The 16,689-nt window shown below is 36.6% G+C and overlaps 1 protein-coding gene across 3 annotated transcripts in view; it reads right to left on the bottom strand.

Annotated features, from left to right (window-relative positions):
• The window catches only part of CFAP20DC (CFAP20 domain containing), a 286,437-nt gene that overhangs the window by 94,696 nt on the left and 175,052 nt on the right, over positions 1–16,689 (bottom strand). The gene's annotated exons all lie outside the window — the stretch shown is intronic.

The following is a 16,689-nucleotide window of genomic DNA, read 5'->3' as shown; positions in this document are numbered from 1 at the left end:
CCCTTAAGTGTGAGGTGAAACGAGAGGATGCTCTGCACCATCCTGACTGCAATATGGGATATGCAGACTCCAGGATCTTTAATACAGAAGCATGATACCAACAACAGAGACTATGTGAGGAATGGAGGTATATTGCCACTACAGACGATGACTTGAATTGGACAAACTAATTTGCCTGGAGCCTAGAGTCAGTCCTGTGCCAGGAAACTTCAGGGGTAAGGTCTCCTTGTATTTAGACCATAATTTGTCTTTCCATGTCCTTATGTTTTGGTGGGCCTATGCAAACAAATGCCACTTTAATACCATTTTTTACTATGTTCCCTTGACTCCAATCCTTAAGATAAACAAGCCACTAAAACTTTTGAGGTTAACTTAAACTAGTTAGCATGTGCATGGAACTAGAGAAATGTACTTTGCCCTCAATGTTTAAGGAGTTACATAAGTCTAATGTCTTTAGATTATATTGTGTGCTGCTAAGAAATAGTATGTACTACAACTGGGGATTTGAGGGACAAAGTAATTGTATTGTACAGGGGTTCAGCTTTGTTTCTATTAATGTTCTTTGGCTGAAAGTTCAAGGCTGGGATATCATCGATGGGACTACCGAGAATTCTGTTTATGGGTGATTGGGCTTCCACTGTAACTTTACCCTGTCCTCTTTCTTTGCATCTTTGTTGTCATAATTAAAATAAAAAAAATTAAAAAAAAAGAAAACTCTAACTTAATACAAAGAACTTAAAAAAGTAAATCAACCTGTAATACTAGCAGGAGTCATATTGAAAAGTATTTGAAAAGAAGATAGAAGGCTGGAAGCAAAGTCTACCTGAGAATTCAAATACTTTCACTAGTAGAATAAATTTTAGCCATCAAATTCTAAAGCTTTTGTGATATTGCCAGAAGTAACTTGAGAGATAAAACTGAGATTATGATATGTTTTCTCAGACAAGAAAACAGTTTTGACAAAAACCTAAATAACAGACTTTCTTGAATAATTACTATCACAGTTCAAACTATGGTATGTGAAATGCTACTAAGTTTTATCCAAGTTCAATTCATACCACCAACTATAAAATATATATAAATGTGAACTTAGTAGGTGCATGGAGTGTGGTCTCAGGAGAATAACTGGAGATGTGTCATATATTGCTTACAATTTTCTTTTGTTACCATATTACTGGGAAATAAACAATTTATTTATGGAGGAAGAGTACTTCCTTTAATTCATATTTAAGTTAACATTTGATTCAATTAAGAATCAGAGGACAAGAACAACTTGTTGCTACTGCAAAAAGTACTAATGTTAGTACTATAACTGAAATTATTACTAATTTTTAATTATTAGTACTAAATATTTTAATTATTAGTACTATTATTGAAAAGTATTAATTATTAGTTCCTCAAATGCTAACAAATTTGAAAATGTTCCATATAATTTAGTATGCTGACCAGAGTATACACAATATACATAGCTACTCAAAAATGGGTAGAAGAAATATCTTTTTGTGTGTGTTTGTTGGCTTTAGTTTTGGGGACACACGCTGCAGTGCATAGGGTTTACTTCTGCCTTTGCACTCAGGAATTACTTCTGGTGGTGTCCCATATGGGATGCCAGGGACCAAACTTGGGTTGGTTACATGCAAGCAATCACACTACTGTACCTGCTTTTGTTTTTTTAAACTATATTAATTGAAGTATTGAGATTTATAATACTGTTAAGTATACTTTTCATGCATACATTACTCCAATATCATAGCCATCATTAGAGTGTTAGCTTCTTTCTACCAGTGTCCCTGTTCTCCCAACCACTTTAGCTCTGTTCCAAAGGAAAAAATCTCCAGTACGATGACTGGCCACTTGTTGGTCTATTATTATGTTTATATATGTGCCACATATAACAGATCTATTTAAAAAAAAGTTTAATGGTGGATATGAAAACACCTACACATGGGGCCGGGCGGTGGCGCTAAAGGTAAGGTGCCGGCCTTGCCTGCGCTAGCCTTGGACGGACCGCGGTTCGATCCCCCGGTGTCCCATATGGTCCCCCAAGCCAGGAGCAACTTCTGAACACATAACCAGGAGTAACCCCTGAGCGTTACCGTGTGTGGCCCAAAAACCAAAAAAAAACCAAAACAAAACAAAAAAAAAAAACACCTACACATATAAATGACTTAATGTTAAGCAGAAATTCCAAAGAACTGTAAATCAATGGTAAGTTGAAAAAAGGAAGTCCCATCCACTATTGGTGGGAATGTTGTTTGGTTAAACTCCTATGGAACACTGTATGGAGGTTTCTCAGAAAAAAAAATAGAACTATCATTTAACACCATGTGACATAGCAATTCTACTTCTTAGTATCTACTCTCAGTGAAGTATGGAAGGCAATAGGGGTAGGGTTCAGAGGAATTGAACATATTGGCAATGTAGAGGTATGTGTTATATATATATATAAAATCAGTCAACACTACTATAAGTATCAAAACCAAACTACAACCAAATTAAAAAAAAATATGCCTGTCATGAAGTCAGGCTAGCAGGTGGGATGAAACCTGGGAACATTGGTGAAAGGAAGTCGAAACTGACGGGACAGATGTTGGAACACTGCATGCCTGAAGCTCAATTAAGATTAACTATGTAAATCATGGTGCTTTAAGAGCTAATTAAAAAAAAAACTTGATAGTGTGTATAATTTTATGCCAATACATTTTAAATTTACACAAAATAGATAGTTCCCACAATTATACAATTTAGTGAGACAGAAAAAATTAAAAAAAAACTTTAAGAAAATTCTGAATAGGTCTATAAAAATGTGTCTTACCCTAAAAAGGGAATAAGCATAATCTTTCTTAGAAAATATTGTATTATAGTATTTAAATATCATTAATATTTAAATAGCATTAATGAAAGACTTGAAATCTCTGCAGATGCAACAAAATAAGTCCAGTATGTTCAATATAAGTGAAAAAATTCATTACTGAAGTATTATAAAATTCCTTAGAAAGCTAGGATATTCATAAGTGTGTTAGAAGTTATAACTTCCAAGAAATATATGGAATAAGTTTTATTACAGATGAGATAAAGAGATTCCAAGAGATTAAGAAATATGCCTCAGGTCACATAAACAGCAGTAATGCTTGTACTCAAATTCAGGCCTGTCTGATTTGAATTGTTACTCCAAATTATAGGGTTTACTATTCTTGACTTGCCATTTTCAAAGAATAAAAAAGTAGACAGATTTGACAAAAAGCTCTACTTGGAGAAGGTCCTAAGGGTGGTATAGAGGGAGACTCTAATATCAAATGGCCCAGGGGAACACGAGATCAGTGTCCACAGATGGACCTTCCAAAGGACATGCTGTTAATTAAACCTGCAAAGTTAGGCCAGGGTGATGAACATATGTACATATGTATAGTAGACTGGGCAACCTCATTCTAAAACAGGTATTTTGTGACAATACAATATTGTAGTTGCAGCAAGTCAGGATTAGAAAAACACTTACGAATTCTTTAAACAATTGAGCATTGTTGGAAAAGACAGCTGCAAAAGATATAATTGAGGGGAAGATTCAAAGAGAGATAGATGGTTTCCCTTTGTACAAAGAGTATTAGATATTCTAGAAAACTCAGACCTTTATGCAATGGCACAATGATTAAAATTCTGAAATAATTTATAAATTAATTCCACTTTAATTTTGTAGCAAACAAATGACAGATAATAATAGACCTTTATTTCTTAAAAAAATAAGATAGAGATGTCCTCACTTAAGTTCATCATCCAACAAGGCAATGAAACTAATTCCTTTACATTCTCAAAGGAAATGGCTTTATAGTGAAAGGAAGTTTAATATTATACTATGGTTTAAAATATCTTTAAAAGTATTCTTTAATAATTTGGTTTTGATTAAAAAAATGAAAATGTAAAAATTAAAGCCAATAGTTCTTTTTCTTTCTAAATGAAAGGTTACGTCCTTTCATAGAGTTGAAGTTGAAACAGAAAGCCTAAAACTCTGTTATCAACAACTTTGTAGGCCACAGTGATTAAATAAAAATTGATTAAGTTAAAAAATAAGGTGCTTGTGCCTATGTCACCCAAAATCACCATTTCCCTGATGGTCTACCTCATTACTGACCCTCTAAAATTCTCTGTGGGGACACCAATCTGACAAACTTCACCCTGCACCCATATCTTCCATCTTGTGGGAAGCCTGGCAGCTGTAACCATGCCTAAAAATGCAGTTGCCATGTTCAAACCGGGCCAGCTGCATAGACTCATTCTTTTCTCAAACGAGATGTAAACCCAGCCTTGAAAGGTCATTGGAACACCAGCCCAAGAAGCAGAGAGCTGGCCATCTCGAGTGCGCCAAGATCACAGCAAGCCTGATGCCCCCCTCACCCAGAATCATCATTTCTTTTTTTTTTTTTTTTTTTTTTTTTGGTTTTTGGGCCACACCCGGTAACGCTCAGGGGTTACTCCTGGCTATGTGCTCAGAAGTTGCTCCTGGCTTGGGGGACCATATGGGACACTGGGGGATTGAACCGCGGTCCGTCCAAGGCTAGCGCAGGCAACGCAGGCACCTTACCTTTAACGCCACCGCCCAGCCCCCAGAATCATCATTTCTCCGATGGCCCTGCCTCATATGCTACCCTCTATGATTTCCTTTAGAGACACTTAAGGTACACTTACGGGTCACCAGTTTTGGGGCTGATATCACCAGAGCTTTAAGGAGTGAGTGCAGGCACCCTCGCCAATACCTTTCTTCTTTCAGGGAGTCTGGTAGGTGAGTACATGCTTTGAATAGTTATTATCAGGAATAGTGCTTTGAATTTCTGAACAAGTTCACTTGTTTGAGGATGTTATCCATAAAGGAACACCACAATTTAACAGAATGGACAGCTAACAGAGCTTACTAAACCTTCTTCCATCATATTAATGACTTCATTGACAATACAATAATTTTCACTAAAGTGCTTGTTACTGTACTTTTTCTTTTTTTTAAACTTCCCATTTTATTTTTTCTTTCTATTTTTTCCAATAACTTTTCTTTTACTTATCTGGAAACATGTATTATGATCAACGATGTCAACTCTGTGATACCATTTTCTTTTAAATAACTTAAAAATCAGTTAAACTTAAAAATAATGTTTTTTGGGGGGGAGGGGGTTGGGTTGATAGCACAGCAGGTAAAGCATTTGCCTTGAATGTAGTTGATGTTGTTGCAGGGGTCCTCAAACTTTTTAAACAGGGGGCCAGTTCACTGTCCTTCAGGCTGTTGGAGGACCAGATTATAGTAAAAACAAAAATTATGAACGAATTTCTATGCACACTGCATATATCTTATTTAGAAGTGAAGAAACAAAATGGGAATAAATACAATATGTGGCTGGCGGGCCGTAGTTTGAAGACCCCTGTTAGGTCTCCAGCATCCAATATAGTCCCCCAAGCCTGCCAGGAGTGATTTCAGAGCACAGAGCCAGGAAGTAACCCCAGAGCACCACCAGGTGTGCCCCCCCCCCAACAACAAAAATGTAGCATATTTTGACTTTTTTGGGTGAAAATGCTACTCTTCAGAAAGTTGAAATTTTTTCGGGACCCGTGTAGTCTTAAATATATACACATCTTTTGTTTGTGTAGACATGAATAAAATGACATTTTCAGTTTAAAACAATTCACTCCAAATTGCTTGAATGCAGTTATACATGCATAAAAGTTTAATTACTAACTATCTACATGGTTGCAGTATTACCCAGAGGGCTGTACTTCTTTCTTAATTAAAAATATTTGAACTTAATAATAGAAAACTCTATTAAAATACGAATAAAATATTGCATGGAAGAATTTTACCAAATAGGCAAATCAATTTTAGTAGCCATTTACTTAGGAACTATTAGTAGCCATTTCACATCAGGGGAGTGTAAATACTGTTCTTGGTACCTTTTTATGTTCATTTAAATATTCTTTGTTAGAGATGCTTCATGTAGACACTTGGTACAGATTTTCAATGAGATGTCTATTTAAAATTCCTGAATGCAGATGTTAGAACTGGGCCAGCTCCATAGACTCATTCTTTTCTCAAAAGAAATGTAAACCAAGCAGTGAAAAAAAATCATAATTTCAAGTAGCATAAAGCTGGCCATCACAGGAGGAGAGATCTTGCACTGCCAAAACCATGCTTGCTGCCTCACTCAACCAGAATCACCATTTCCCCAATGGCCTGCTTTTCTGTGACCCTCTATGATTCCTTCAAGGACACCGATCTGGCCACACTTAAGGTACACGTTTATGAAGCTGATATCACCAGTGCTTTTAGAAGTGAGAGCAGGCACCCACTCTCTATTGTCCTCCTTCTGGGAAGTCTGGCAGCTGAATACATGCCCTGAAAAGTCACAGTATCAGGAATAGTGCTTGACTTTCTGGACAACTTCATTTGTTTGATGCAGTCATCCCTAAAGGAACACCACAATTAACAAAATGGACAGCTAACAACAAGAGCTTAATAAACTTTCTTCCATTGTATTAATGACTCCATTGGAGATACAATAATTTTCACAAATGTGCTTGCAACTTACTGTACTTTTCTTTCTTTTTCCTTCTTTCTTTTTCCTTCCTTCTCTTTCTTTCTTTCTTTCTTTCTTTCTTTCTTTCTTTCTTTCTTTCTTTCTTTCTTTCTTTCTTTCTTTCTTTCTTTCTTTCTTTCTTTCTTTCTTTCTTTCTTTCTTTCTTTCTTTCTTTCTTTCTTTCTTTCTTTCCTTCCTTCCTTCCTCCCTCCCTCCCTCCCTCCCTCCCTCCTTCTCTTTCTTTCTTTATTTCCTTCTTTTCTTTCTTTCTTTCTTCTTTCTTTCTTTCTTTCTCTTTCTTTCTTTCTTTCTTTCTTCTTCTTTCTTTCTTTCTTTCTTCTTTCTTTCTTTCTTTCTTTCTTTCTTCTTCTTTCCTTTCTTCCTTCCTTCCTTCCTTCCTTCCTTCCTTCCTTCCTTCCTTCCTTCCTTCCTTCCTTCCTTCCTTCCTTCCTCCCTCCTTCTCTTTCTTTCTTTCTTTCTTTCTTTCTTTCTTTCTTTCTTTCTTTCTTTCTTTCTTTCTTTCTTTCTTTCTTTCTTTCTTTCTTTCTTTCTTTCTTTCTTTCTTTCTTTCTCTCTCTCTCTCTTTCTTTCTTTCAACATATTTTATTTTATTTAAACACATTGATTACATATATGATTGTGTTTGGGTTTCAGTCATGTAAACAACACCACCCATCACCAGTGCAACATTCCCATCACCAATGTCCCAAATCTCCCTCCTCCCTGCCCAAACCATGCCTGTACTCTAGACAGGCTTTACATTTCCCTCATACATTCACATTATTAGGACAGTTCAGAATGTAGTTATTTCTCTAAACTCATCACTCTTTGTGGAGAGCTTCATGAGGTGAACTGGAACTTCCAGCTCTTTTCTCTTTTGTGTCTGAAAATTATTATTGCAAGAATGTCTTTCATTTTTCTCAAAACCCATAGGTGAGTGAGACCATTCTGTGTCTTTCTCTCTCTCTCTGACTTATTTCACTCAGCATAATAGATTCCATGTACATCCATGTATAGGAAAATTTCATGACTTCATCTCCCTGACTGCTGCATAATATTCCATTGTGTATATGTACCAGTTTCTTTAGCCATTCATCTATTGAAGGGCATCTTGGTTGTTTCCAGAGTCTTGCTATGATAAATAGTGCTGCGATGAATATAGGTGTAAGGAAGGGATTTTTGTATTGTATTTTTGTGTTCCTAGGGTATATTCCTAGGAGTGGTATAGCTGGATCGTATGGAACTCAATTTCCAGTTTTTGGAGGAATCTCCATATCGCTTTCCATAAAGGTTGAACTAGGTGGCATTCCCACCAACAGTGGTTAAGAGTTCCTTTCTTTCCTATACATGGATGTACATGGAATCTATTATGCTGAGTGAAGAAAGTCAGAGGGAGAGAGAAAGACACAGAATGGTTTCACTCATCTATGGGCTTTAAGAAAAATAAAAGACATTTTTAACAGTATCTCAGAGACAAAAGAGATGAGGGCTGGTAGGTGCAGCTCATGACATGAAGCTCATCACATAGAGTGATGGGTGCAGTTGGAGAGATAATTACACTGAAAACTATAACAATGTGAATTAATGAGGGAAGTAGAAAGCCTGTCTTGAGTACAGGTGTGGGGAGGTGGGAAGGAGGGAGATCTGGGAAATTGGTGGTGGGAATGTTGCACTGGTGAAGGGGGGTGTTCTTTACATGACTGTAATCATACAACTATAATCATGTTTGTAATCACGGTGTTTAAATAAAGATAATTATAAAAAATGTAAAAAAAAAAGAGTTCCTTTCTCTCCACATCCTCGCCAACACTGTTTGTTCTCATTCCTTGTGATGTGTGCCAATCTCTGTAGTGTGAGGTGATACCTCATAGTTGTTTTGATCTGCATCTCCCTGATGCTTAGTGACAAGGAGCATTTTTTCATGTGTCTTTTGGCCATTTGATTTCTTCTTTGTCAAAGTGCCTGTCCATTTCTACTCCCCATTTTTTTTATGGGATTAGATTTTTTTTTTTTGTAAAGTTCTGTCAGTGCCTTGTATATTTTGGAGATTAGTCCCTTATCTGATGGGTATTGGGTGAATAGTTTCTCCCACTCAGTGGGTAGCTCTTGTATCCTGGGCGCTATTTCCTTTGAGATGCAGAAGCTTATCAGTTTAATATATTCCCATCTATTAATCTCTGCTTTCACTTGCTTGGAGAGTGCAGTTTCCTCCTTGAATATGCCTGTAGTCTCAATGTCCTGGAGTGTCTTGCCTACGTGTTGTTCTATATATCTTATGGTTTTGGGTCTGATATCGAGGTCTTTAATCCATTTAGATTTTTCCTTCGTACATGATGTTAGCTGGGGGTCCAAGTTCAATTTTTTGCAAGTGGCTAGTCAGTTATGCCAACACCACTTGTTGAAGAGGCTTTCTTTGCTCCATTTAGGATTTCTTTATAAAAAATTAGGTGATTGTATGCCTGGGAAACAATCTCTAAGTATTCAAGCCTATACCACTGATCTGAGGGCCTGTCTTTATTCCAATATCATGCTGTTTTGATAACTATTGATTTGTAGGAAAGTTTAAAGTTGGGGAAAGTAATTCCTCCCATATTCTTTTTCCCAATGATTGCTTTAGCTATTCTAGGTTGTTTATTGTTCCAAATGAATTTCAAAAGTGCCTGATCCACTTCTTAGAAGAATGTCATGGGTATCTTTAGAGAGATCACATTAAATCTGTACAATGCCTTGGGGAGTATTGCCATTTTAATGATGTTAATCCTGCCAATCCATGAGCAGGGTATGTGTTTCCATTTCTGCTTGTCCTCTCTTATTTCTTGGAGCAGAGTTTTATAGTTTACTTTGTATAGGTTCTTCACGTTTTTAGTCAAGTTGATTCCAAGATATTTGAGTTTGTGTAGCACTATTGTGAATGGGGTTATTTTCTTAATGTCCATTTCTTCCTTAGTACTATTGGTGTATAGAAAGGCCATTGATTTTTGTGTGTTAATTTTGTAGCCTGCCACCTTGCTATATGAGTCTATTGTTTTCGAAGCTTTTTGGTAGAGTCTTTAGGGTTTTCTAAGTAGAGTATCATGTCATCTGCAAACAGCGAGAGCTTGACTTCTTCTTTTCCTATCTAGATTCCCTTGATATCTTTTTCCTGCCTAAATGCTATAGCGAGTACTTTGAGTGCTATGTTGAATAGGAGTGGTGAGAGAGGACAGCCTTGTCTTGTGCCTGATTTTAGAGGAAAGGCTTTTAGTTTTTCTCCATTGAGGATAATATTTGCCTCTGGCTTGTGGCAGATGGCCTTAAATATACTGAGAAAAATTCCTTTCATTCATATCTTGCTGAGAGTTTTGATCAAGAATGGGTGTTGCACCTTATCAAATGCTTTCTCTGTCTATTGATATGAACATTTGATTTTTATTTTTCTTGTTGTTGATGTTGTGTATTATGTTGATAGATTTACGAATGTTAAACCACCTTGCATTCCTGGGATGAAACCTACTTGATTATAGTGGATGATCTTCTTAATGAGGCATTGAATCCTATTTGCCAGGATTTTGTTGAGGATCTTTGCATCTGCATTCATCAGCGATATTGTTCTGTAATTTTCTTTTTTCGTAACATCTCTGTCTGGATAAGGTATCAAGGTGAAGTTGGCTTCATAAAAGCTATTTGGAAGGGTTTCCGTTTTTTCGATTTCATGAAAGAGTCTTGCCAGGATTGGTAGTAGTTCATCTTGGAAAGTTTGAAAGAATTCATTAGTGAATCCATCTGGGCCTGGGCTTTTGTTTTTGGGCAGACATTTTTTACCGTTTCAATTTCATCAATAGTGATGGGGGTGTTTAGATATGCTACATCCTCTTCATTCAACCGTGGAAGATTATAAGATTCCAAGAATTTATCCATTTCTTCCAGGTTCCCATTGTTAGTGGCATAGAGTTTCTCAAAGTAGTTTTTGATTACCCTTTGAATATCTGCCATATCAGCAGTGATCTCTCCCTTTTCATTCCTAATAGGAGTTATCAAGTTTCTTTTTCTCTCTTTCTTTGTTAGTTTTGCCAGTGGTCTATCAATTTTGTTTATTTTTTCAAAGAACCAACTTCTGCTTTCGTTGATCTTTCAGATTGTTTTTGGCGTTTCCACTTCATTGATTTCTCCTCTCAGCTTTGTTATTTCCTTCTGTCTCCCTATTTTTGAGTTCTTCTGTTGAGCACTTTCTAGTTCTATGAGCTGCATCATTAAACTACTCAGGTAAGCCCCTTCTTCCTTCCTGATGTGTGCTTGCAAAGCTATAAATTTTCCTCTCAGTACTGCTTTTGCTGTGTCCCATAAGTTTTAATAGTTTGTGTCTTTATTATCATTTGTTTTCAGGAATGTTTTGATTTCCTCTTTGATTTCATCTAAGACCCTCTGGTTATAAGTATGAAGGTGTTTAACTTCCAGGTTTTAAAGTTTTTCTTCTGTGTCCCTTTAGAATTCACATATAATTTCAGAGCCTTGTGGTCAGCGAAGGTAGTCTGCAAGATTTCTATCCTCTTGATATTATGGAGGTATGTTTTATGTGCCAGCATGTATTCTATCCTGTAGAATGTCCCATGTACATTAGAGAAGAATGTGTATCCAGGTTTCTGGGGATGGAGTGTCCTATATATATCCTCTAGGCCTTTTTCTTCCATTTCTCTTCTCAGGTTTAGTATATTCTTGTTGGGTTTCAGTCTGGTTGACCTATCCAGTGTTGACAAAGCCGTATTGAGGTCCCCCACAATAATTGTGTTGTTATTGATAATATTTTTCATATTTGTCAAAAATTGTATTAAATATTTTGCTGGCCCCTCATTCGATGCATATATGTTTAGGAGAGTTATTTCTTCCTGCTCTACATACCCCTTGATTAAAATAAAATGTCCATCTTTGTCCCTTACAACCTTCCTGAGTATAAAGTTTGCATTATCTGATATTAGTATGAGCACTCCAGGTTTTTTATGGGTGTTGTTTGCTTGGATAATTTTCCTCCAGCCTTTTATTTTGAGTCTATGATTGTTTTGACTATTCAGGTGCGTTTCTTGTAGGCAGCATAAGGTTGAATTGAGTTTTTTGATCCATTCTGCCACTCTGTGTCTTTTAACTGGTGCATTTAGTCCATTGACATTGAGAGAAAGAATTGTCCTGGGATTTAATGCCATCTTTATATCGAAATTTGGTGTGTCTTTTGGTTAGTCTTGTCTTAAATTAGGTCTTTCAGTTTTTCTCTTAAGACTGGTTTTGAGTCTGTAAAGTTTCTGAGCTTTTTTTTTTGTCTGTGAAACCATGTATTCTTCCATCAAACCAGAAAGTGAGTTTTGCTGGGTACAGTATTCTAGGTGAAGCATTCATTTCATTGAGTTTTGTCACTATGTCCCACCACTGCTTCCTGGCCTTGAGTGTTTCTGGTGACAGGTCTGCTGTAAGTCTCAAGGACGCTCCCTTGAATGTAATTTCCCTTTTTGATCTTGCTGTTTTCAGAATTGTCTCTATCTGTGGGATTTGTCATTGTGACTAGGATGTGTCTTGGGGTATTTTTTTCTGGGGTCTCCTTTGGTTGGTACTCTTCGGGCATGCAGGATTTGATCACCTATATTCTTTAGCTCTGGAAGTTTCTCTTCACTGATGTTCTTGACCATTGATTCTTCCTGAAGATTTTCTTCCTGGGTCTTTGGGAATCCAATGATTCTTAAGTTGTTTCTGTTGAGCTTATCATAAACTTCTATTTTCATCTGTTCCAATTCTCGACTAATTTTTCTATTGTATGTCTGTTCATTTGCTTTAAGTTTTTTTTCCAATCTCTCCTGCTGCATGGAGTTGCTATTTATCTCATCTTCCACAGCACCAATCCTATTCTCAGCCTCTGTTACCCTGGTGTAGAGCTTATCTATTTTGTCATTCAATTTGTTTACTGAGTTTTTCAGGCCTGTTATTTGATCTGTTATTGCTGTTTGGAGTTTTGCAATTTCTGTCTTCATATTTTCTTAGTTCTTTTCAGTGTTCTGTTCAATTCGACCCATGGTTTCTTTGAGTTCTTTGAGCTTCTTCCATATAGCTTGTCTAAACTCCTTATCTGAGAGATTGATTAGTTGGGTGGTTGTTTTCTGTTCATCAGAACTGTCATCTTCATTCTCTATGTCTGATACTGGCCTGCATTGTTTCCCCATTGTCACACTTGTATTGTGGGTTTTTCTATGTGTTGTGGTCGTATTCATTGGCTAAATGATATACGCAGACAGGCTCCTCTGGCTCGCCCATTATGGGTGGGCTAACTTGCCTCCAAGGAAGGGGTGTCCTCTGTGGATGAAGACTCACACAGGATCAAATCTTAGGCCTGAGCATACAGCAGAGAAGACAGTCTGGAGAGAAATGCTGGGCTTCAGTAATCCAGCACAGTTCTTAGTGTGATTTTTTTTCTTCTTGTTGCAACGGCATTCTTTCCTTAGAAAGAGCACATGGCCCCTTAGCAAACCGGAGTGGCCGTGCTCTGCTTGAGCCTCTTTTCGCCCCACTCCCAAGAGGTTCAGGCAATAGGACAGGAGACAGACATACATAGGCAGCACTCACAATTTCTCATGTTTGGGCCCCACCGGGCAGGCGTAGTTTTGTAGATTTTCTCCTTCCTTCCTTCCTTCCTTCCTTCCTTCCTTCCTTCCTTCCTTCCTTCCTTCCTTCCTTCCTTCCTTCCTTCCTTCCTTCCTTCCTTCCTTCCCTCCTTCCTTCCTCCCTCCTTCCTTCCTCCCTCCTTCCTTCCTTTCTTCTTTCTTTCCCTTCCTTCCTCCTTCCTTCCTTCCTTCCTCCTTCCTTCCTTCCTTCCTTCCTTCCTTCCTTCCTTCCTTCCTTCCTTCCTTTCTTTCTTTCTTTCTTTCTTTCTTTCTTTCTTCTTTCTCTCTTTCTCTTTCTTTCTTTCTTTCTCTCTTTCTCTTTCTTTCTTTCTTTCTTTCTTTCTTTCTTTCTTTCTTTCTTTCTTTCTTTCTTTCTTTCTTTCTTTCTTTCTTTCTTTCTTTCTTTCTTTCTTTATTTCTTTCTTTCTTTCTCTCTCTCTCTCTCTCTCTCTCTCTTTCTTTCTTTGTTTTTTCTTTCCTTTTCTTTCTTTTCCCCAATAACTTAGCTTTCACTTTTCTGGAGATATGTATTATGACCAACTATGTCATCTCTGTGATGCATTTTCTGTAAACAAACATGTCCTGACTGCAATACCTTGATGATTACACTGATTATATCTACCAGAAGTCTGTAAAGTGGCACTGGAGTGTGGAAATTTCGCAGTTTCTGAAAAGTTAAACGTAAACTTTCACATGAAATTTCAAGTCTAAGTATACTCATTTAAGAAGACTGCAAACATGTGCCTCCACACAAAAACTGACATGTTAATATTCATAGCAACGTTATTTATAGTAGTCAAGGAGTAGAAATAACCAAATATCTATCAACTAGTAAGTAAATAGAAAATACAAAACATGTCATATTCATAAAAATGGATTCTTAGGCATAAAAAGGAAGGAAATGCTAGAACATTAACATATCAAGTGAAATAAGTCAGACCAAAAGGTCGTAATTTGTATTATTTCTTTTATGAAAGACCAGAATACAAAAACCAAAATAAGACAAAAAGACTGGTTCAGAAGTTTGTGGAGAGAAAATAGGAAGGGACTAATAATGGGGATAAAATTTCTTCTAAAGTGATCAAATTGATGGTGATGATTACGCAAGCTGAGAATTGATTAAAAAATCTACAAAACTATCTAATCCTGTATCATGTGGCTAAATCTTGTAGTTATTAGAGCCAACCCTATTGGTTTCAGAATTTGGGGAGAAATATCTTTTGGAGTTAATAAGAACAAAGAATTGTTGAGAAAGCTTTTCTCCTTTTTCTTAAGATTCTTATCTTGCAACCATCAAGAGGAAACAATAATGTGTTATTAGATTCATTTCACAGTGACTATATATTTCTTTATAGAAGGTGTTTTTGGAAGAGAACTGCATTTCCACTGTTTTGTTACTTTGAAATGGTGGCAGTCTTCACATGCCCTCCATTATTTCTATCCCATTAAATTGATCACACAATTGTGGGCTTTCGATACTATAGATCATATGGGTTGCTTTATCACATTTTACAAGTCTGAATTTGGAAACTGAAGTCAAAGCTGTCTGTACAAATTAACAACATGCTAGGCGTTAACTCCTCACCAAAGAGAAAGATTCTTCCTCTTTTATCACCGAAGGGAATGTATTGTCAGTCTCCTAAGCTGTAAAATGAACTACTATTATTCACTTTCAGAAGATAGTGCATATCAGGCTTGAGCTTTGTAATCAACAATGAGAAGGAAAACAGGTCTCCTGAAATCATAAACACGGTTTCCAGGAAATGTTTTATCTTAAAAGCCTCTTAAATGAAGAGAAAGGTTTGAAAGAAAAAAGCCATCACTATTCTTTCTGAACTTGGGTTCTTTTCATGATTCTTTGTATTATCTGTGAGCACACAATTTTTCAGGCAGTGTACTTTCACTAGTGGTGGTGTACTTCAGGTCCATTTGATACCTGAACGTTCCCAAGCATGTTTTCAACCTCTGGTTTATATATTTTACAGAAAGATAAAAAGTTTCTATTTGATCTTCATAGAATAACTTGAAAAACAGAAACTTACTTTGATACACCATTTTGATAGGGTTTTTACTAATGGAAGGTGGTGACAAAGAAATTAATTAGTGGAGAAACTGAGTAGGATAATTCTCAAAGACTTGCTTTGGGTTCTGTCACTGGCTGCCCAGTTTTGGCTGTATTAAATGAAGGAGTACTGTATAATGATTCTTTGATGTTAATTTATTAGCACTTTATATATACATATTATGTATATAATATGTATGATATATAACATATATAACCATATATATATGCTTGGTTTTTGGGTCACACACAGTGAAGCTCTGGGGTTACTTTTGGGTCTGTGCTCAGAAATCACTCACAGCAGGCTCAGGAGACCATATGGGATGCTTGGATTTAAACCACCATCCCTCCTGAATTGGCTGCTTGCAAGGCAAAAGACTTACTGCTGTGCTATCTCTTAGTCCCCTATTAGCTATATTTTGATTGCCAGTACAACCACCAAAAAAAGTTTAAAGTTAGAGACATTAGTTATTTAGAAAATATATGATATTTTCTTAAAAGAAACATATGCAGAGGACTATCAACCACTTTCATTCTCTATTTCTTTAAATGAGTTGTTAATTTATTTCTATTGTGAGGGGGTTTTGAGCTATACTTGATGGTGTTTGGGGTACCAAGTGGTGCTATCAGTCAATTGTGGGGCTCTTGCGTGCAAAAACTATATTTATGTCCCTTACCTCCCTGGATGATATACTCTTTTCTTCTATACACGAGCACACGAACATACATGGCACATGAGCATGAATACAACAGGAGGAAAGGACTTTTTCAATTTTATCTTTGGATGCTTTTTGGAGGTGCCAGTGTTGTTATAATATGCATAAGCACATGTTTATGCAGCGTACCATGGAACTACATGGGCAGCAGATCTAGATTCAGACAATCCAGGCTCAAATTAAGACTCACCAATGAATTGGCTATTGTCCTTGAACAAACCAAACAGCCTTTCAATGCCAAATTTTCCCTATCTGTAAAATGGGGGTGGCGAACATTGCAACACTTAGAGAATACTTAAGTCAAAGCAAAGGTTATGAATCCTAATATTTGAAATCATGAGATATGTATCGTTTGTTCTGCATATTCTTTTTTTTTTCTGTTACAAAGTACAGCTCTGGGGGAATTGAAGGAAGGAAAGTACTAACAGAGGAAGAAAAAAATCAATATGATGGACATGAATATAGCCACTGAACTAGCGTAGGGATTATTCACTGCCATTGCTTTGCTGTTAACCTTCACTCAGATCATTTATTATTTGGGAAGCTGCTGCAAAGAGACCAGAAAGTAAATACAATAATGATGTTTTTATGGCTCCTAATGTAGATTGTTATTGAAAATCTGTCAATTTAACAGAAAAGTTTTTGGCTCACAAGATCTTCACTTATAATTTGCAAGCAATGATACTGAAATTATGAGAAATAACAGAAATAAAAAATAACTATTATGATAACTATCTTTCTCA

This window comes from Suncus etruscus, chromosome 7, assembly GCF_024139225.1.
Source record: "Suncus etruscus isolate mSunEtr1 chromosome 7, mSunEtr1.pri.cur, whole genome shotgun sequence".
Taxonomy (NCBI): domain Eukaryota; kingdom Metazoa; phylum Chordata; class Mammalia; order Eulipotyphla; family Soricidae; genus Suncus; species Suncus etruscus.
Note: the sequence above shows the minus strand (reverse complement) of the source record. Positions and strands in the feature narration are given on the sequence as shown.